This window comes from Macadamia integrifolia, chromosome 11 (genome assembly GCF_013358625.1).
Source record: "Macadamia integrifolia cultivar HAES 741 chromosome 11, SCU_Mint_v3, whole genome shotgun sequence".
NCBI lineage: Eukaryota > Viridiplantae > Streptophyta > Magnoliopsida > Proteales > Proteaceae > Macadamia > Macadamia integrifolia.
The window spans coordinates 28,432,722-28,452,689 of record NC_056567.1 but is presented as its reverse complement, the minus strand read 5'-3'; the positions used below and the strand labels follow the sequence as shown (position 1 = coordinate 28,452,689).

General features: G+C 39.4%; 1 pseudogene; it reads right to left on the bottom strand.

Moving 5' to 3' along the window:
- Positions 1–4,729: 4,729 nt before the first annotated feature.
- On the bottom strand, positions 4,730–5,540 carry LOC122093165 (annotated as a pseudogene).
- Between the last annotated feature and the right edge of the window lie 14,428 nt (positions 5,541–19,968).

Below are 19,968 nucleotides of genomic sequence, written 5' to 3'. Positions count from 1 at the left end.
TTTTTTTTTGGTTTCTTTTTTTTTTTTTTTTTTACCCAACTTTGCATATTCTTCTTTTCCTTTTCATCTTTTAATACATATGAATTTTAGGCAAAAAAAAAAAAAAATCCTTAAATAGTGATTATCGGTTGAGTTTGATTAGGTTGCATACCCAATCATTAATTGGTCTATGGGATTATTCGGGTGAACCAATACTGATTGATTGATTGACAAAATTTAAGTCCAACAACAAAAAAATGAACCATTTAATAAACAATGGGGCCCCGCAGGGACCCTATCTCTCCTTTACTCTTTATTATTGCGGAAGAAGTTTTGTCCAGAGGGCTTAAGTCCTTGATTCACATGAATAAATTGAAGCCGCTTCAGGGTCCAAGAGGCGTCCCTACCCCTAGTCATATCCTCTTCGCAGATGACATATTTATCTTCACCAATGCCACCATGAGGTATGTCAGAAATTTAAAAGAATTTTTGTTTAAATATCAGGAATTTTCAGGCCAATGTATGAGCTTAGAAAAAAGCAAACTCTTCTTGGGGAAAATCCCTCTTGCCAGGAAGCAGTGCATCTCTGACATTCTGGGTATCCCGGTGTGTAATTTCCCTCCAAAATATCTTGGAGTGGAAATTTTCGAGGGAAGAATAAAGAAGGAGGCCTTGTTTCCGATCATGGACAAGGTTAAGAGTAGACTGACAGGTTGGAAAGGTAAACTCTTGTCAATGGCGGGGAGGGTGGAATTGGTAAAAACGGTTATCTCTGGAATGCCTACCCTCATTTCTCTGATGGAGAGATGGATGAGGAATTTTATATGGATAGGGAAGATTGACATGGTGAGGTCGATCACTGTCAAGTGGGACACCTTGTGCAAGCCAAAGGTGGAAGGGGGTCTGGGAATCAGGAGGCTAAGAGATTCTAACAAGGCCATGCTCTGCAAACTTGTCTGGAGAATGAGAAAGGAGAAATCTGCTGCTGCTTCTTTTCTCAATGGTAGGTTTGTCAAGAAAGATGGAAGAACTCTTAGAGGCTGTCGCCCCTCCTCAATTGCCTCAGGAATAAAAAAAATGTGGAGCTTTGTGGACGACAAGGAAAGATGGATTATCAGTAATGGTCAACTTGCTAATTTTTGGAAGGATAAATGGTGGGGACAAAGATCTATAATGGAGGAGATCAACTTAGATAATTCCAGTTCTCTAATCACTTCTGCTACTGTGGGAGATTTATTACAGAGGGACAATGGCATCTTCCAGAGGTAAACGCTCCTTTGCTTAAGAAGATTTTTAATCAGATAAAAGAGATTAAAATTCCCTGTGTGCAGACGGAAGACGTAAGCGTTTGGTCTTTAACGCCTACGGGGAATTTCTCCACGGCGTCAGCTTGGGAGGACATCAGAAAGGAGTCACCTAAGGTGCCCTGGGCCTCGTTAATTTGGCAAAAGGACTTACCCCCTAGATAATCTATTTTTGGATGGTGTCTGGTTCACTGTAAGCTTCCTACAGACGAGATCATTAAAAGAAAAGGTGTCTACTTGGCCTCTTGCTGTCATCTCTGTGGGATGGTTGAAGAAAATATCGATCATATTTTTCTTCAGTGCCCCTTCTCTATTTCTATATGGGAAATTTTTTTTAATTGTTTTGGGATTTAGTGGAAAAACCAGGTGTCCATTGCTAGCTTCCTGCTATGGTGGAAGAGAAGAGCTACTGGCCTCAACGTTAAAAAGCCATGGAAGATGGGAGTTCTGATAATTACTTATCATCTATGGTGGGAGAGAAATAAAAGAAGGCATGAGGGTAAGGCAAGACAAGCTAAATTTATTTTTGAATCCATCACACAGGAGCTGATTCTCTGTCATGGCGGTTCATTTAAAGAGGTTAAGGCAGTTTCAGATGTTATGTGCTGCAGGAAACTGGGTTTATCGATTAGTCCCTCAAATTCTTCTCCACCTCTTGTGGTGCACTGGTGTAGACCGCCCCCTGGCTGAATAAAGATCAATGTGGATGGCAGTTCCTTCGGTAACCCTAGAAAAGCTGGAGCAGTTGGTGTGTTGCGAAACAGTGAAGGCCAGGTTTGTGACTCCTTTAGCATTTTACTTGGAATTAAGAAGATATACGAGGCTGAGTTTGAAGCGGTCTTGGAAGGGATTTCAATGGCGCAGGCTCATAATGCTACACGAGTGTGGATAAAATCAGACTCGGCGTCTGTGGTGTCTGCGATTCAATGAAAGCAGATCCCCTTGTTTGCTCTCCAAAAATGGATTTCTTCTCTTCATTATTTGGAATCCATTTCTTGGAAAATAACTCACTGCTTTCGGGAAGCTAACCCCATTGCAGATTTTTTAGCTAAAAAGGCCTCTAAGGCTGGATTGCCTGAGATTTCGATGGTATTTCCTAATCGCATTGTAGCAGAGCTTGAGAATGATGGTGCAAATAGGCACAGATTTAGATTCTGCTAAATTGCTCGCTTGCTTTCTTTGCTGATGGCTTTGCTGAAGGTGGAGATAGCAAGTTGGCCTAGTGGCTTCAGCCGTATCTTTTTTTCTCCTCTTTGGATGTATTTTTCCTTCTCAATAAAATTAACCTTTCACAGAAAAAAAAAGAACCATTTAATAAACAATCGATTCAATCTTAGTGTTCTTTGCGTTGGTTTTGTTGGGCTTGGGTATGACAACCCTTAGTATCTGAGCTGTTTGCACCTTCAGCTTTCCCATGGCATCTGACTCTTGAATCTTGATACCACGCAACTTCTAGTCATTTCCCCAGTGACGTAGGTTTTTCATGGTCTCTTTCATCCATTTTCTCAATGAACTTTTATTTTAAAAGATTATTATGTTTCTCTTGAATTCTTGACTCGTTTCGAAGATTGATTTTTTTTAATATATTTTTTTTCTGATATGAATGGGATATTTTTTTAAAGATCTGTGATGATAACAGAGGAGATGGCCATGACCCATTGGACCGTCCTGACTTGGAGTGTATATATATATATATATATACGTGTTCTTGAGAGATCTCCTCTGTAACCTTTCTTCCATCATATAATGAATCATCTTCTTCACCCAAGGACGTAGCACATCACATTGATGTGTGAATCTTGTTATATCTTTATGTCGTCTTGTTTGAATCAATTCATTTTCTTTGTATTTGTTGGTGTTTGTTCTAACGAAATATTTTTTCAATAAGAGTGAATATAACGTAAGGGAGGGACTACTCTTGGCTATGAATGAAGATGCTTGAATATAGGACTCATGCTAGTACAACAATTCTTGCATAATTTGATTGTGGAAAGGCTAAGCTAACTACTTCGGAGGAAATGCATTTTTGATTTTTGAGGTAACAAATTCTTCAATTGTTCAATTTGATAGGGAGAAGTTTTCCTTCACCGCGCATTGAGGTTCACCACTCTATCCTAGGGTTCACAAACCCCTATAGGGCTTTAGAATCTTCCCAAAATACATCACAATACCCTCGCACATATCTAAGACCTGCTCACTGAATGGATTCCCACGGATGAGAGATTTGATTAAAAAAAATATTGTACTTCATTGAGAAGATTGTAAATGGAGCACTGATCATAGGAGAAGAAAATCTCTCCAGGACTACTGAAGCAACTAAGGTTATGGGGGATCTGAGCAGTTGGAATGGCCTTGTTATGACAAGTAAATTTATGATTTCACATATCAGCCTCCCCCCCCCCCCTTCTCTGTAAATTGAAAGAACAATGGCTGAAAATGGATTAGTTATGTTATTGAGAGTCTCAATAACATATGATTTCAGTCCTTTTCAACATGCAAAGGCTAAATTTTTTGCTCATGAATATATGATCTTATGGTGTGAGTATTTGGAGCACTCCGCCCACCCCAACACCCCACCCCCCCCCCACCCCCAAAAAAAATAAAATTGTGGACATAATTTGGAGGTGTTTTTATAAGCAACATTCTTATTTTGTCATTTTCTTCTTTTCCTTTTCTAGATATGGGGAGGAGGTTTGGCACACTACTAGTTTTTTTGGAGCTAGTGGCTCATCCAATGAGAAAAGTGAGATGAGAGAGGGTAGGGAAACATTTCCGCTAGTGGATGGGGGGGACGAGAGAGGCAAACACAATGTTGGGTACAATGCTATGGTGCCCAGCCTTTTCCCTCAGATATATTACTAAAAAAAAATTGACAAAATACACTTTATTATTATTATTATTATTATTATTATTATTTTAACAATGACAGGTATCTCTAGGCATTTGTTCTAACTAGTCCCACATATCCGTACTAACCCACAATTGCATGGACCGGATCAAATTGGGGTTGAATGAGAATCATTCAATTTTCACTGAAAGCCATGAAAAGAGTTTCCCATGTGAGTGGCCTTTAAGGAGGTAAGAGGGAGTTAAACTCAGAACCATATGCTTCTTGAGGCAAAGGTCCCCTGCGACCTCCACTACCTCCTTGGGATTTAGGGGGTAGATCCAACAGAACTGGGTGTGTGTGTGTTCCACACCCTTTCAAGGGAAGAGGGGAAACAATTACTAACCAAATTTCGTACAAATTATTTATCAATATAATTAAATTAATACTGTATTATACAATTACATAAAGTTTAATTAAAAAAGAAAAATGGTCCTTTTATTGCCTAATGAAATTAATCCAGTGTCAAACAGATTACAATGCAACAAATCTGAAAATTAATGTTGAGGCCGAAGGTAGATAAGTACCTACATATCCATGGGGTTCACAATGAGGTTCCCAATCCTATAACACTTTATTTAGTAGTAAAGGTGTATGGGTCATGACCCCTAAACCCTAGTGATGATCTTAATGTTCTAAGAATTCACAAAAGGATAAAGCTCATATCTTATATTACAGCTACCACCAACAACTCTTCCTCCTCGTTTACCATCACAACAACTAGGAAGATCGCTTATTGCATCATCCAGACACTTCTTGCAGTGAGCTCTAGAGAGGTCCCTGGTGCACTGAGCCAAACCATAGAGCTTCTTTGAACCGTCAACCACTAGCTCTCCAGTAGCATACATCTTTGAACCATGATGAGCCTTAGTAGCTACCTGGTTTAGCAATTCTCTAACTTTGGAATTGAACGTGGCGGGATCACTTACGTTGTGTGTGTTATACATGTAGAGTTTGTTGCTGGTGTCAATCTTTCCAAAGAAATCGTCATTTGAGTATTTCAAAAGACAATAATCGTACCAAACGATGGCTTCTTTGTCATTAGGACAGCTTTGGAGAATTTCTGTTTTCGCATCATCAATACAGGTCTAACAATCGGTGCTTAAGACATCACCTCGACATAGGCCAAGCCCGTATACGCGCTCGGGTTCTTTGCCAACTGAGACATGTCCGAAGCCTGAGTGAGGGACACGATGGGAGAGAGAAGACATCAACTTGTCCAAGTTGGCCTCGTAGTAGGTACCATTGGCAGTGGAAGTGTTGTTCTTGGAATTGGAGCAGATGTAAGACAGAGGGCTTGCTCCAAGAACACCCTGGAGAAGAAGAGCCAGGGATAGAAAGTGGAGAAGTGATAACCCTAGAAAATGCATTTTGGATGAGGATTGAGGAGAGATGTAGAGGCTAGCTTTTTCACTTCGGATGTAATGATTTCACTTCGGTTTCCGCCCCTTTAAATAACAAATACAGAACCTTTAGCTGCTGACTATTTCGCTCTCTTTTGAAGTTTTAAAAGAAGAGAGCCATGTCAAAATATGGCCATGTACCGTGTTGAAGTTGTAGTGGTTCAGCAAATCTGCTATAATTGAATGAATAAACTATTGAGTTAATTGTTGTGGCACATTACCTACATTGGACCCAGTTTTCTCCTCCATGTGTGCAATTCAAACAGTCGATCTCTAAGCTAGGGGAGTTCGGGTCAGATCCCTACCTGATCTTCTGGTGTAATCCACTTAATCTCTCTCCCTGATGCATAGGTCACCTGATTACGCTGATTACAACTGAAAATCAGGCAGCATACAAGAAAGGTTCTCATACGGAACCTGATCCGAAATTGAGCTAGGACTGACAGTAATAAATATCAATTATGTTGACTGAATTATTATTTTTTAATTTATTTTATTTTTAAATTACACATAATGTCCATTAAGTAACGGATGGAGCGATTCAATATCCCATCTGTGATCAATTATGAAACTATCAACCTCATTTACCCTTCTATCATTTTTTTACTTTTATTTTTTGAAGATGAAGACCACCCTACTAGACAGCATATGGCTAAGGAGGAAAAGAGAGGTCAAGAAAAGGCAACAAATGATTAAAAATAAAAAAAAACTTCCTCCCTAACAAAACTACGACTTGGGGAGAGACTTTGAAAGGTATAGTATGGCCTTGTAAATGCTTCTAGAGGATTAAACCAGGTAGTAGGTTTGGTAATTACACATTTTTTTTCTTTTCTAACCATATTGGGGGAGGAAGGGAGGACAGAAGTAACGGCAGGATTTGAACCCTAAACTTGGCTCTTAGGATTTTAATTGGTCTTGCACATTTGAGTGCTCGAGGACTGAAACATACTGATTATGTAATCGACCATAAAGGCCAAGACCTAGACTAATAAATAATAATTAGTTGGTAATTAATTAATTTATTTTTTTTTTTAATCAATATGGTGGTTAGTGATCCTGTTTTTTTAATCCTCCATTTTTTTTTCACTAGAAATTCATGTACATTAAAAAAAAAAAAAAAGTAATGTACAACAAAAGAGGGAGAGAAGAATCACCCACACCTCTCACTTGGTCAAGAAGGGATTGCACAAGTTCCACCTACGGCATTGCCATCAGCAAAACAGGGCAAATGCACTTATCAACCACAAAATCTAAGACAAATAATCAAACTAGCAAAATCTAGATCTTGGACGCCCAAATTCATCCATATCGAGATCCATTTTAAACAGAGCCGGCCACACCGTAACCAGCATAGATACTTCCAACCGAGCAACTGATTTAGACAAAAAAATCTGCTATTGAGTTCACTACATGATAACAATGGGAAATTTTCCACTCCATCTCTTCCAAAAAAGGCCAGCAATTCTACCATCTCTGACGAGCTATCCAAGGGGACTTTCTTTTCAGAAAGAGGGTTACAACTGCAACTGAGTCACACCCTATCCAGATCCACTACACATTTAGCTGAATTGCAGTCTCAATCCCAATCATCAGTGCCATGACTTCCTCCTCAAAGGTTGTACCAACACCTAAGAAGCTTTTGAAATTTGTGATCACCTCAGCCTTATCATTCCGAATCACACCCCTTACTCCCGACTTCCCTGGATTTTCACTTGAGCAGCCATCCGTATTGAGTTTAACCCAGCCCGACTGGGGAGGACACCAGAAAATGTGAAAGATTTCCCGAGGTTTGCTCCTCACCCCTGAAAAACCAAGTCTTCTAGCACACAGCAAATCCAAAATGGAAATGGCAGAACCTGCATGAATTAGAGATTGAGCACTTATTTCATTTCTCGACAAAACAAAATAGCGTTCCACTGAATTATACAATCCATCGTATCTTCAACCATTTCTCTACATCCAAACAAAATAAGGAACCAGAGCAAACCCCTTCATCCACACGCCCTTGAATGAAACCGTCTTTGCCTGAGCCTTCCACCAAGTAGTCCATTTATCTACATCTTCAAAAATAGGCCAATTAATCCCAAAACATCTATAAAATTTCTGCCATAGAGAGGTCACATAGGAACATTCAAAGAAAGAATGAATTCTGGACTCGTCTACTTGACCGCAAAGATCACACTACTACACCAAAGCCACCCCTCTCTTTTTAACATTACCATCTCCGTTTTCAGGCATTGCTCTTTTAATTTGAAAAGTGAGGTGGAGGAAGGGTGATATGTGAAATAAAATATTTGTAATAGCAAGGCCATTCCAAGAGCTCAGATTCCCCAAAACCTTAGTTGCTTCGATAATCCTGGTGGAGGAGACTAATCATTGCTCCATTTACAATCTTCTCATTGAAAAACTCAATCGCAGAGGAGAAAAATATTTTATTTTGATTAAATACTTAACCATTGAGCTTTTTTAACATAAATCGAACTATGGAAAAAATTGTTACCTTGAAAATCACAAATGCAATTCCTCCTAGAGACCTAGCTTAACTCTTCCACGATCGAATCATGCAATGAATGCTCCACGGGCAACGATTGCTCCACGGGCAACGATTGCTCAACTTAATGAATATAGGGGTCAAGTCAAAGAGAAAAAAAAAAAGGAGAAAGAAGATGTCGTCAAACTCCCAAATTGAATTAGTGTTTCTCCTACCCTCTATTTCTCATATTTAATGGAAACCAATATTATTGGCTTTTTAAACTTGTTCACTTATTCTCAACATGCCTACATCTTGTGTCAATCCCTTAGTGAAGAGAAATGATAAATTTCAAATTTATCAAACTTTTTCTGCCTATAGCTATTGAATATCTTAAAAGGCATTTAATATTGGTCACATGTCGAATTTTAACCCCAAATTCAACCATTTATCTTCCCATAATGGTAAAGATAAATTGGACTTGAAGCATCACTACAAAACACATAAAATATTTTCTTTTGATTGAATTGTGTTTTCTGCTAATTATCGTGCCGAAGGTGGAATAACAATCTAATAGTTTTATTTTCGTAAGGTCTCATTTTTTTCGTATTCTTAATTCTATTCACGAGCTGAAAAAAAAATAAATGAAGCTTAACGTCCAGTGATTAATTGGTCTTACAACCGCGTTTTACCGGCCTATTTGCATCCCAAATGATGAGCCCATCTTGTAAGCCCAACGGACTGGACGGACTTATTATTATTGAACGTCCATTACAGCCCAAATGGCTTGGATCCACTTTTACACAGTGAGTTCCACCCATCTTCAAAATATCTTTTTTATGGAAATGGCTGCCACACTCCTACATAGCCATTAAGATGAGAAGTGCATGCAATAGCTCTAGCAAAAAGTTGTTCGCTAGGTGTTATTATTATTCTAAGACAAATGCCACACAAAGTGAATCCCCATATCCGAGTTCTAAGCCGATTAATATAATTGGCATCTAATTTCAACATAGTATTTGAACAAACATTTAATTTAAGCAATTGAATTTGAATCCTAGATCCGACTAAATTTTTATACAAAATATATGGTAACACATTTAGGGATGATGTTTTTAGTCTGGGAGCATGGTACGCTGGTGTTTTCATGTATTTATCTCTCTACTCTCCCCCCCACTCCCCCCTCCCCCCTCCCCTTCCCCTCCCAATGCTTCCTTGCCTACTACTCTCAATGCTTTTTTTTTTTGCTAACGACGGTTATCCAGGCCTTTGACCTGACTAGTCCTGCTGGCCCATACTGACCCCACAACCGCATGAATCAAGTCATACCAAGGTTGAATGAGAACCATTCAACTTTCACTGAAAGCAGTGAAGAGTACTAAACACCCCCATGTGAGTGGCCCAAGGTATACCTAGTGAGAGTCAAACTTAGGACGTTCACATTCTATTGGTATGAACAATTGAGTTGCGTTGTTAGTCAATTGATTGTCTCATCATCGTAGGTCTAGGCTTTGGTATCGAGTTCAATCATGTCTTCCTCATCCTAATGTTGAATACTTCCTCATCATGTCTTCTCTCTAAGGGCTTTAGAAGTTGATGATCCATGATTCCATCTGTCCTTAAATAGAATGAATTGAATTTTAGCCAACTTATCTGATCGTGCATCATACCTGATTCGGTAACCAAATATGTTAATCAATAATCCTATAAAATACTTACTATTTAACCAAAGATAGGTAAAGGACCCATCCCTAATAATGTGATGCATATTCAACAGTGCCCGAGTCTTATAATTAAGCATCTTTCTCCTTACACAGAAGCAGTTCCTCCCATATATTATATTCTTTTTTTTTGGGGGGGGTAGACTCCCATATATTGTATTCTGTTTTTTTTTTTTTGGTAGAATCATATATTATATTCACTCATATTAAAAAAGATTGTTGAAAAATTAACAAATTCATTAAGGTAAGCAAAGGAAAGGGATGAGAGAGACCATGAATAACCTATATCACTGGGGGGATTGATTAGAAGTTTCGTTGCATGAAGATTCAGGAGTCAGATTTCATGGGCCTAATAGTACAAGTTCGAGAAGAAAGAAAAAGAGAAGGTGAAAAATACAAGCCCGACAAATCCAAACCAAATAAGACCGAAGGTGAACCAATTGTTTTAGGATTTACATTTTTTTCAATCCTCTAGAAGCATTTACAAGGCCATACAATACCTTGCAAAGTCTCTCTCCAAATCTTTAGTTATGTTAGAAAAACAGATTTTTCTTTTTCTTTTTAAATATTTTTATTGGCTTTTTTTTACCTTTCTTTTTCTTCATTAGCCATATGATTAATTAGTCTAGAAAGGTACGTGGTTGTCATTAGAAAAATAAAAAATTAGAAAGGTGGAACAAACCCAACAATGTAATTTTCCACAATCAAGATGGAAGCAGACATAAACAGTTTTTGGATAAATGACATTGATGGTACCACAGATCACAGATGGGATATCACGGTTTAAGCATTGAATCGTTCTATCCATTACTTTATGGACATTATGTGTAATTTAAAAAAAAAAAAAATATATATATATATATATATACATCAGTCAATAAAATTTAAAAACATTAGATTTAGATTAAGTTCACGTAAGAAAATCATTCTTGTACGCTGCCTGATCTCCAAGTAAAATCAACTTAATCAGGTGATCTAGCTATGCATCACCTGAAGATCAGGTAGGGACCTGATCCGAACTCTCATAGCTCAAATATCAGGAGAAACTGGATCCAATTGGGGTAGTGAACCACACCGATTAACTTAAAGGGATTATTTCATTCGTAGCTCATCCTTTACAACTTCTACACGTTACATGGTCATATTTTGACATGGTTTCTACTTTGATATGGTTCCCTTCTTTTAAACTCCAATAGAAAGAGAAAAATTCAATAGCTAAACCCGATCATGGAAGACCACCACCAATAGATCGAGAAATTATGCACTGGCATACTTGATATGACTGATGGAACTAGCTAAACCTGACCAGCCATTGAGAGGGTCTTTCCTTTCCAGCCTGACAAATGGTCTCTAATCTTATCCAGAGTAGGCATCATATATTGGTTTTTTACTCGACCTTTGAAAATTTCAACGCCAAGGTACTTTGTGGAGAATTTACTTGCTGGGATTTCCATAGTCTCCACAATAGCTTGCTTCCTTGAAGAAGATATCGGACCCATGAATAGCTTGCTTTTTTCCAGGTTCACTACCTGCCCTGAGAACTCCTGGTACTTTCTAATAAAGTTTTCAAGTTTCTGACATAATTTTTGGATGCATTTACGAAAATAAAAACATCATCAGCGAAGAGAAGATGAGTAGGAGCAGACACACCTTGAGGGCCCTTTAAGGCTTTGATTTCCTGTACATGGAGAAGATGCTTCAAACCTCTACAGAGAACTTCTTCAGCAATAATAAATAATATTGGAGAAATGGGATCACCATGACGAAGACCCCGTTCAACTCCAAAGTAACCAACTGGACCTCCATTTAGCAGAATGGAAATTTTGGAAGTGGAGAGGATTTGGAAAATCCATTTTAGCCAAGTGTCAGAAAAACCAAATTTCTTTAGGACTTTAAGAATAAAATCCCAAAAAATTGTGTCAAAGGCCTTCTGAATGTCAAGTTTTGCTCCTAACCCGCCACCTCTTGTAGAAGAGTGCATAATATTTGCCAGCTTGGATGTCAAGGCAATATTGTTATGAATAATTTTCCCTTTCTAAAAAACTCCCTGTTCCTCTGAGATTAGTCTAGGGAGGAGGAAGGACAATCTAGTTGCAAGGATTTTTTATATTACTTTATAGAAGAAATTACCTATGCAAAGAAGCCTGAATTTATCAAGAGACATAGCCCCGTTAATTTTGGGAATTAGGACTAATAAGTTGTTGTTCATACCCGGTGGCATCGATCCAGAAGTAAAGAAATCACGCACAGCTCTTTCAAAATCTCCAGATATAATATTCCAACAGCATGGGAAGAAATAACCAAGATAGCCATCTGGACCTGGCGAACTATCAGGGTCCAGATCCCACACAGCACGCTTTATCTCATTTGGACCTGGAATCGCATCCAAGGATAGAAGATCCACCTCATCAATAAGCCTTGGGATAGCATCGAGCAAATCCAAATGATCCGTCACAGGAACTCCCTTATGAAAATCTTCATAGAATTTGGCCATGTAACAAGCTATTTCATCTCTATCAGAAATTATAGAGCCATCAGATTTTTGGACTCTTCGAATAGTGTTTTTGGCTCTCTTAATTTTTGCGTAAAAATGAAAAAATTTGGAGTTTCGATCTCCCTCCTTCAGCCATCTAATCCTTGACTTTTCAGCCCATAATTTTTTATGATTTTTCATGGCAACCAGATAGGCAGATTTTGCATCAGCTTCTTGCCCAAAGAGGGAGTCATCCATTCCCTGCAACTCAATTTGAGCTTGTATCTGGTCCAAAGCCTCTCTCATTCTGACCAGTTATCTCAAAGTTTAGAAAAGTTTCCATAGCCTAGGTTTTAATGATCGGCTTCAGCCTTTTTAGCTTCTGGGCAAGAATATAAGATGGAGGCCCGGAGATGTTATGACTCCACGAATCAGAAACTTGCTTTAAAAAATCAGGGTGCTCTGTCGAAAACTTATAAAAGTGGAAAGGACAATCAACAGGTCTAGGGCATGCTTCAGAGAGAACAAGGATTGGATTGTGATCAGAAAAATCCCTTGGAAGGACCAACTGAGAACAGTCTTAAAAGGTGTTCAACCATTCCTCATTACAGAACCCTCTATAGAGAAATGCAGAGACATTGCCCCTTCTTCTATAATTGATCCAAGTGAATTTTGGACCCTGAGATGCTAGTTTCATCAATTTACATGAGCCAATCATGGCATCAAATTCCACGGCAGAGCCGAGGTTAAAGGAACCAGGTCCCCTCTTTTCATGAGATGCCAGAGTGGCATTGAAATCTCCAACCACAGCCCATGGGTCAACCAACACTGACACTACCCCAAGCTCCATCCAGAGCTCCCTTCTAATAGCTCTAAAATTGCTAGCATGGATAGATGAAATCATTATAGATTTTCCTTTCCAATCTACTCGAATTGTAAATTGCTGATCAGAAATGAAAAAAATCAAAGGTTTAGGAATACGTCGCTTCCAAAGTAGCCATAGATTTGGAATTTTTTCCCTTCTAGTATTACAGATGACGTCTACTTCAAAGCCCAATTTACTGAAGTAATGAGTTGGGCACTTATTTACATCAATCATCGGTTCAGCCAAACAGAGAAAATCAAGGTCTTTATCTCTTACAATTTTCCTTAGAACCATCCGTGCTGAGGCCCTTTTGTAGCCTCTCACATTCCAGAAGAGAATCTTCGTGGATTAATTTTTTTGGGATGCAAAACAATCAGACCTTCTAGCCTAAGCCATAGTGTCCACCCCTTTCTCATTTCTCCAGGCATAATGCAACTCAAACTCAACAGCTGCAACAAGCTTATCAGCCATGTCGATCTCCACATGGTGCACCTCCACTGCTCCTCCACTCAGGGATGTGGACGGAATAGATGAAATGATGTTCTCAGCCACACAATTATCCGGGGGGGATGGTCTAGGATTAGACAGTGAATCTGTTACATGTGATAATCTCCCATTACTACTGTGCACTAGATGCCCATTACCTAGAAGAGGTTCGGTTGTAGGGGATCGGCTACTCCCCAAATCTTGGTGTCTCACACTTGAGATAGGAAGGAGAATCTCGATGGATCCCACATTCCCTTGAATAGGAAGTGGATTTGAATTCAAATTCTCATTCTCTCCAATCCCCCATTAACTTCCTTGTTTAGTGCTCTTGAGTCCACAACCAGGCTGCCACCAGCCTCCTCTCCCTGTTGGACGGAATCACCACCATTGCCGAGGTGGCCCCCATCACCATTGTAGACAAAAGGGGCATGGGAAGCTATTTCATCGGCTTCATCTACGTACACCGCTCTAGGAGACCCTTGTTTTTTGGACTTTTTCTTCTCCTCCACCTATTTCTTGATTCTGCATTCAGAGATCAAATGGCCTGCCTTCTTGCAAAAACCGCAAAGACCCAAATTGTCCTCGTAGATTACTTGTTGTTTGAACAAGAAGATCTCTTGGGAACCAGGTACCCTTCTCTCAACATGGATCTTGTCAACACGGCTAGCACCAACTTCCATCTCGACTTGGATCCTTGCAAAACCTCCCATTGAAACTACTCGAGTGTGCTTGTCAATGGCCATGGCGTGACCTGTTGCCTTACCCATAGTAAGGCGAATTTTCTTGTGCCAGTATTCTAAAGGAAGACCAGGAAATCTGATCCAGACCATTTTCTTATCAATCTACTTTTCATGTATATTGAAATCCTCTCTCCATTTTTGGAATTTGACATGTTGCCCTCCAACCTTGATAGAGCTTCTATGCCATATCATGGTCAGGTCTGCTACGAGTTGAAACTGAAAAGGATAAATCCTTTCCCTATCGCCGATAGAGCCACCTTTCTCTTCAGGTTCCATGAAGTTGCTGCTCCTTTTTTGTAAAATCCATTGATGTGAATCTGAAGTTCGCTCTACCAATTAAGGAAAAACGAAACCACTCCAGCCGCTCCTCATATGCCTCCTGAGGAATAACCACCTTGGTTAGGGATCCAGCGTGGATAGGATCTGGAAGACCGTCCACCTCTGGCAACCCTCTTCGCACCACCGTTGAGAAGGAGAGCTTTGGTGGAGGCACATCAGGTCCCTCCACCACCTTGGGTTGCAAAACAGGCCTCATGAAATCAGTAATCAAGGGCTGTTGACCATGGTTTCTCTAATCACTGTCGGGATCTTGGGAGTGCCCAAGGCGTTTCTTGCCCGCTGCAGAGCTTCTCTCTCCTCTATCCATCATTCCATAACATGCATACATTAATATTAAAATAGTATTTTGATATCACATATCCAATGATGTCTCATATGTACATCAAAATCATTATTTATTCACATGGTCTCAACATGTCTATATCCTGTGTCAATCCCTTAGCCAAGGTAGCTAATGAATTTCACATTCATTAATCTAGAGAAGAGTCTATATTCATCACATGTCAAATTTCAATTATTTAACCTACCATGTAGTTTCATGGAAAATTTTGGCATTTAATTTCAACATAGTATTTGAAACAAATATTTAATTTAAGCAATTAAATTTGAATCCTAGATTTGATTAATTTTAAATCAAAATATATGTTAATTAATACATTTAGGGATGACATTTTCTATCCAGGAGTGGCCAACATAGAGCTCCCCTATCTCTCTCTCTCCTGCCCCTATGAAATGACAACTCCCCCTTCCATGTTTCCATCCCTACTACCTTCAGTGCTTAACCAAACCATATTCTATTGGTGTGAACAATTGAGTTGCTCAGTTAGTTAATTTCTTGTCTCGTCTTCGCATGCTTAGGATTTGGTCTGTAGTTCAAATCTTCATCCACCCAACATCGAACAATGCCTAGCTAATTGCCCCCAAACCTCTCTAAGGGCTTCAAAAGTTGGAGGACCATGATTTCATCTACACTCAAATAGACTGAACTGCACTTTAACCAACCTATCTGACCCTAAATCATACCTGAATCGGTTCCCAAATATATTAAATAATATCCCTATAAGATGCCAAGGATCTAACTAGTGATAGTTATAGGACCCATCACCAATGATGTGATGAATGTACGGAAGTGCATGAGCCCTATCCTTAAGCATCTTCTTTCATAGCCAACAGTAGTTCCTCTCATATATTATATTTATTCTTATTGAAAATTTTTTTTTGTTAGAACAAACACCAACAAATACAAACAAAATGAACAGATGCAAACAAGGGGACACAAAGATATAACGAGGTTCACACACTAATATGATGTGCTACATCCGAGGACGAAAAAGATAATTCATTATATGATGGAAGAAAGGTTACAGAGGAGATATCTCAAGAACACCCAAACTCACAACAAGAAACTCTCAGCCAGAAATCCTATTTGAAAATCCTCAAATCTCACTTGCATTCTCAACAAGACAATAGTACAAATATATACTTCTTTAAGTCAGGTCGATCCAATAGGTCCCAGCCGACCCCTCTACTACAATTATAGACCTCAAAAAAATCCTAGTCGGGTCACCACCAAAATATATCGGAACAAGTTAATCTTCAAAACGAGTCAAGAATTCGAGACAAACATAATATTTTTTAAAAAATAAAAATTCATCAAAGAAATGGTTGAAAGAGGCCATGAATAACCTATGTCACTGAGGAAATGATTAGAAGTTTTGTTGTATCATGGTTCAAGAGTCAGATACCATGGGAAAATACAAGTTCAAGAAGGAAAGCAAAAGGTGTAAACAGCACAGCTAGTAAGGGTTGGCAAACCCAAGCCCGAAAAAACCAACCCAAATAAGACCAAAACTGAATCTATTGTTTATTAAATGGCTTGATTTTTTATTTTAAAACTTAATTTTTGTCAATTAATCAATCGGTATTGGTTCAGCCAAATAATCCCATAGACAAATTAGGGATTGGTTAAGCAACCTAACCAAAACTCAATCGATAATCATTATTTAAGGACTTTTTTTTCGCTAAAAATTCATTTGTATTAAAAGATGAAGACGAAAAGAAGAATGTATAAACTTGGGTCAGAAAAGACACCAAAAACAAGAAACAAAATGGAGGTCTTATGTAACATAAGAGAGAGACTCTGGCTGAGAAGAAGAATGTCTCGAGACTTGGTAGGGACTGGCACGGTGGCTGTGGAAGAAGACGATGGTAGAGCTAGGGAGGATCTGGATTGTGGACCAGATGGTCCTCAACCTATGGGAAATCAGGAGGCTGCTGGTCAAAGGCGATCATATGCAAATGCCTTGGGAAATACTTCTTGGCCGGCCATTGATTCCCTTCTTGAACCTATTCAGGCTGGGAATATCCAGCGTATTGTGATCCCTCAAAAATATTATGAATCAAAGAGGCAGAACTTTAGGTTTGCCTTAATTGGTCAAGTAAATTTTCATCCGATTTCTTTGGATGCATTAAGGGTGGAAGCTCGGGAAAAGTGGAATCTTAGCCAAGGGGTGACTATGCATCCATTGGGGAAGGGGTATGTTATCTTCCATCTCCAATGTGAGGGAGACAAGGCAGCAGTTTGGCATAGGAGTCCGCTTAGAGTTGGAGATCAATTGATTCTCTTTCAGCACTAGAAGCCTGATTTTAATATTCATGAGAAACAAACCTTCACAAAGTTAGTCTGGGTTCGTTTTCCAGATCTCCCTCTGGAATATTGGTATGAAAATGTGCTACTATCAATTGCTAAGGCAGTGGGCCACCCTGTGGCTTTGGATAGGCATACGAGACAAGGCCTTCTAGGATATTTTGCTAGGGTCTTGGTGGAGATAGATATCTCAGATCTGGCTGTGCGGGTCGATGAAGTTCAGGTAGAGAGGTTTGAACCAGGAACGTCCAGGGTGTATGGATTCTGTCAGAAGGTCATTTATGAAGAAAATGTGGGTCGCTGTGGTTATTGTAAATGCTTTGGCCATCAAATTTCTTCTTGTAGGAAGAAAAAATTGGAAGATGAGAGGCAATGCGCAGCGGACAACGCTACAAAGGTTCCTGGAGCTATGTATGAGGAAGATGTAGTTAACTCAGAGGGGGTTAACTCGATGGGTGATGCACAATATGGGAGGATATCTAAGTCACATCAGTCTAATGAGGTAGCTTCCATTTCTTTGCCATTATCTCCTCCATTAAATCAGCTAAATGTGGAAGTCTCCAACCCAGCATCAATCTTTCCTATTTCAAATTCTCAAAAAGGATTGGTGGAAGGGGGTGGAATCCAAATTGTATTGGAAACTACCAATTTGGTTTCTACCATTTTAGGAAAGGATAAGGAGAGGGTTGAGGTGGAAAGTGGGGAGGAATATGGGTCGGTGGATGGATCTGGATATGGATTAGATCCAAACCCGATAGAGCTTCAAGAATGCCAAGTGGATAATCCGGATCTGGCTGATTTTCATACAATGGTGGAGGCAGCCATTCCAGAGAATGTTCATGAGGAAGATGTTGCAATTTCAGAGGTGCGGTATCCATCTCGGAGGAGAGTGGGTCATGGCCAAGGGGGAGGTGCTCAGCGCCAAGCGCTGCCCGATGTAAGGGAGGACCACATGGTCTCTTCCATACCATTGGTGGAATGTTCACGGGGGATGGTTTCTGTGCATCATTCCAAAATGGGTGTGGTGGATAAGGTGATTGTGGTGCGAGAAAAGGAGGTTGGTGGTGCGCCAAAGGGAGGGAAGCAGAAGAAAAAATTTGTAAGTTAGACCAAGAAGTCTGACAAGGGTCACCCATCAAAACAGTGATTAATGTGGGTCCTTTACTGGAATATTTGGGGTGTAAGGAAGGCTGCTGGTACTGAAGCCTTACGTTCGATGTTGAGGGAGCGTGCTCCTGATGTAGTTTGCTTGGCTGAACCAGTGGTTCATGTATGTAAGTTTCCTTCTCTATTTTTTAGTAAGATGGGTTATGTAGTAGATTTTATTTCTAATGTTAGACATGATAAAGTCCCAAATTTATGGGTAATTTGGAAGAATGGGATTCAACACCCTGTAGTAGCTGCGATGTTAAAGCAGCATATTTCTGTTGAATTTGAATGGTTTGGAAGTAGGGTTGGGATGTCTTTGTTCATCATGCCAGCTCTTTCAAGGCTATTCGTCACCAATTGTGGCTCAATTTGGAGTTGCAGGTCTCTGCTTTGATTCCCTGGTCAGTGATTGGGGATTTTAATGCAACTCTGGCATCTCATGAGAAGAAAGGTCCTGGTTCTTTTAATTTGGGATTGGCGGCAGAGTTCTAGGCTATGTTTGATGCATGTATATTGCATCTGGTTCCTTCATAGGGCAAAAAGTATACATGGACAAATAATTGGAGGAGGGGAAATGTGGCTGCGGTGCTTGATCGTAGTTTTTGTAATAAAAATGGCTTGATATCTTTAAGAATATTAAGCAAAGGGTTCTATTGTCGTCAGTGTCTGACCATGCGCCTTTGTTAATTGTGTCTGAATCTATCCCGAAGCCTCATAATAACCCATTTCGATTTCATGGATTCTGGATGGATGATGTTAGTTTTTGCTCTGTGGTGGAGGAGGTGTGGAATGTGCAAGTAGGGGGGGGGGATCCTATTTTTTGTTCTAGCTCAGAAGTTAAAGCGGGTTAAGGAAAAGTTAAAGGCCTGGGCGAAAGTGACTTTCCCTAACCTGAATGTAGAGGCGGATAAGGCTAAATAGAAGTTAAAGAAGGTTCAGAATGAGATAAAGGAGGTGGGAATGACGGATGCTTTGTTTAGCAAAGAGGTTGATGCAAAAATAGTATTATTGAAGACAAATCAGAAGCAAGAAAAACTTTGGTCTGAGAAAGCAAAATTGAGGTGGATAAAAAATGGGGATTGCAACTCAAAATTTTTTCATCTCTCAGTGAAGCTGAGAAGGGCAAAAAATCAGATAACCTCTCTCAAAAATGAGGACGGTTCATGGGTCTCAAATTATCAGGGTATTTCATTTTATATTTCTGATTTTTTTTTACAAGTTTCATGAAGCATCTCCTATCACTGTTCACAATGATCTGCTAGATTGTATTCCAAAGGTTTTGGGTGAGGATGATGTGAAAGGTTTGGAATTTGTCCCAGTTAGGGATGAAATAAAAATGGCTGTTTGGGATCTAGATTCTGCTAGTTCGCCAAGCCCTAACGGTTTCCCAGGCTGTTTCTTTAGGAAATGCTGGGATTTTGTTGAAGGTGATTTTTGTAAGGTTGTGAAGCTTTCTTTCTTTTTTTTTTTTTTTTTTTTTTTTTTTTTTTTTTTTTTTTTTTTTT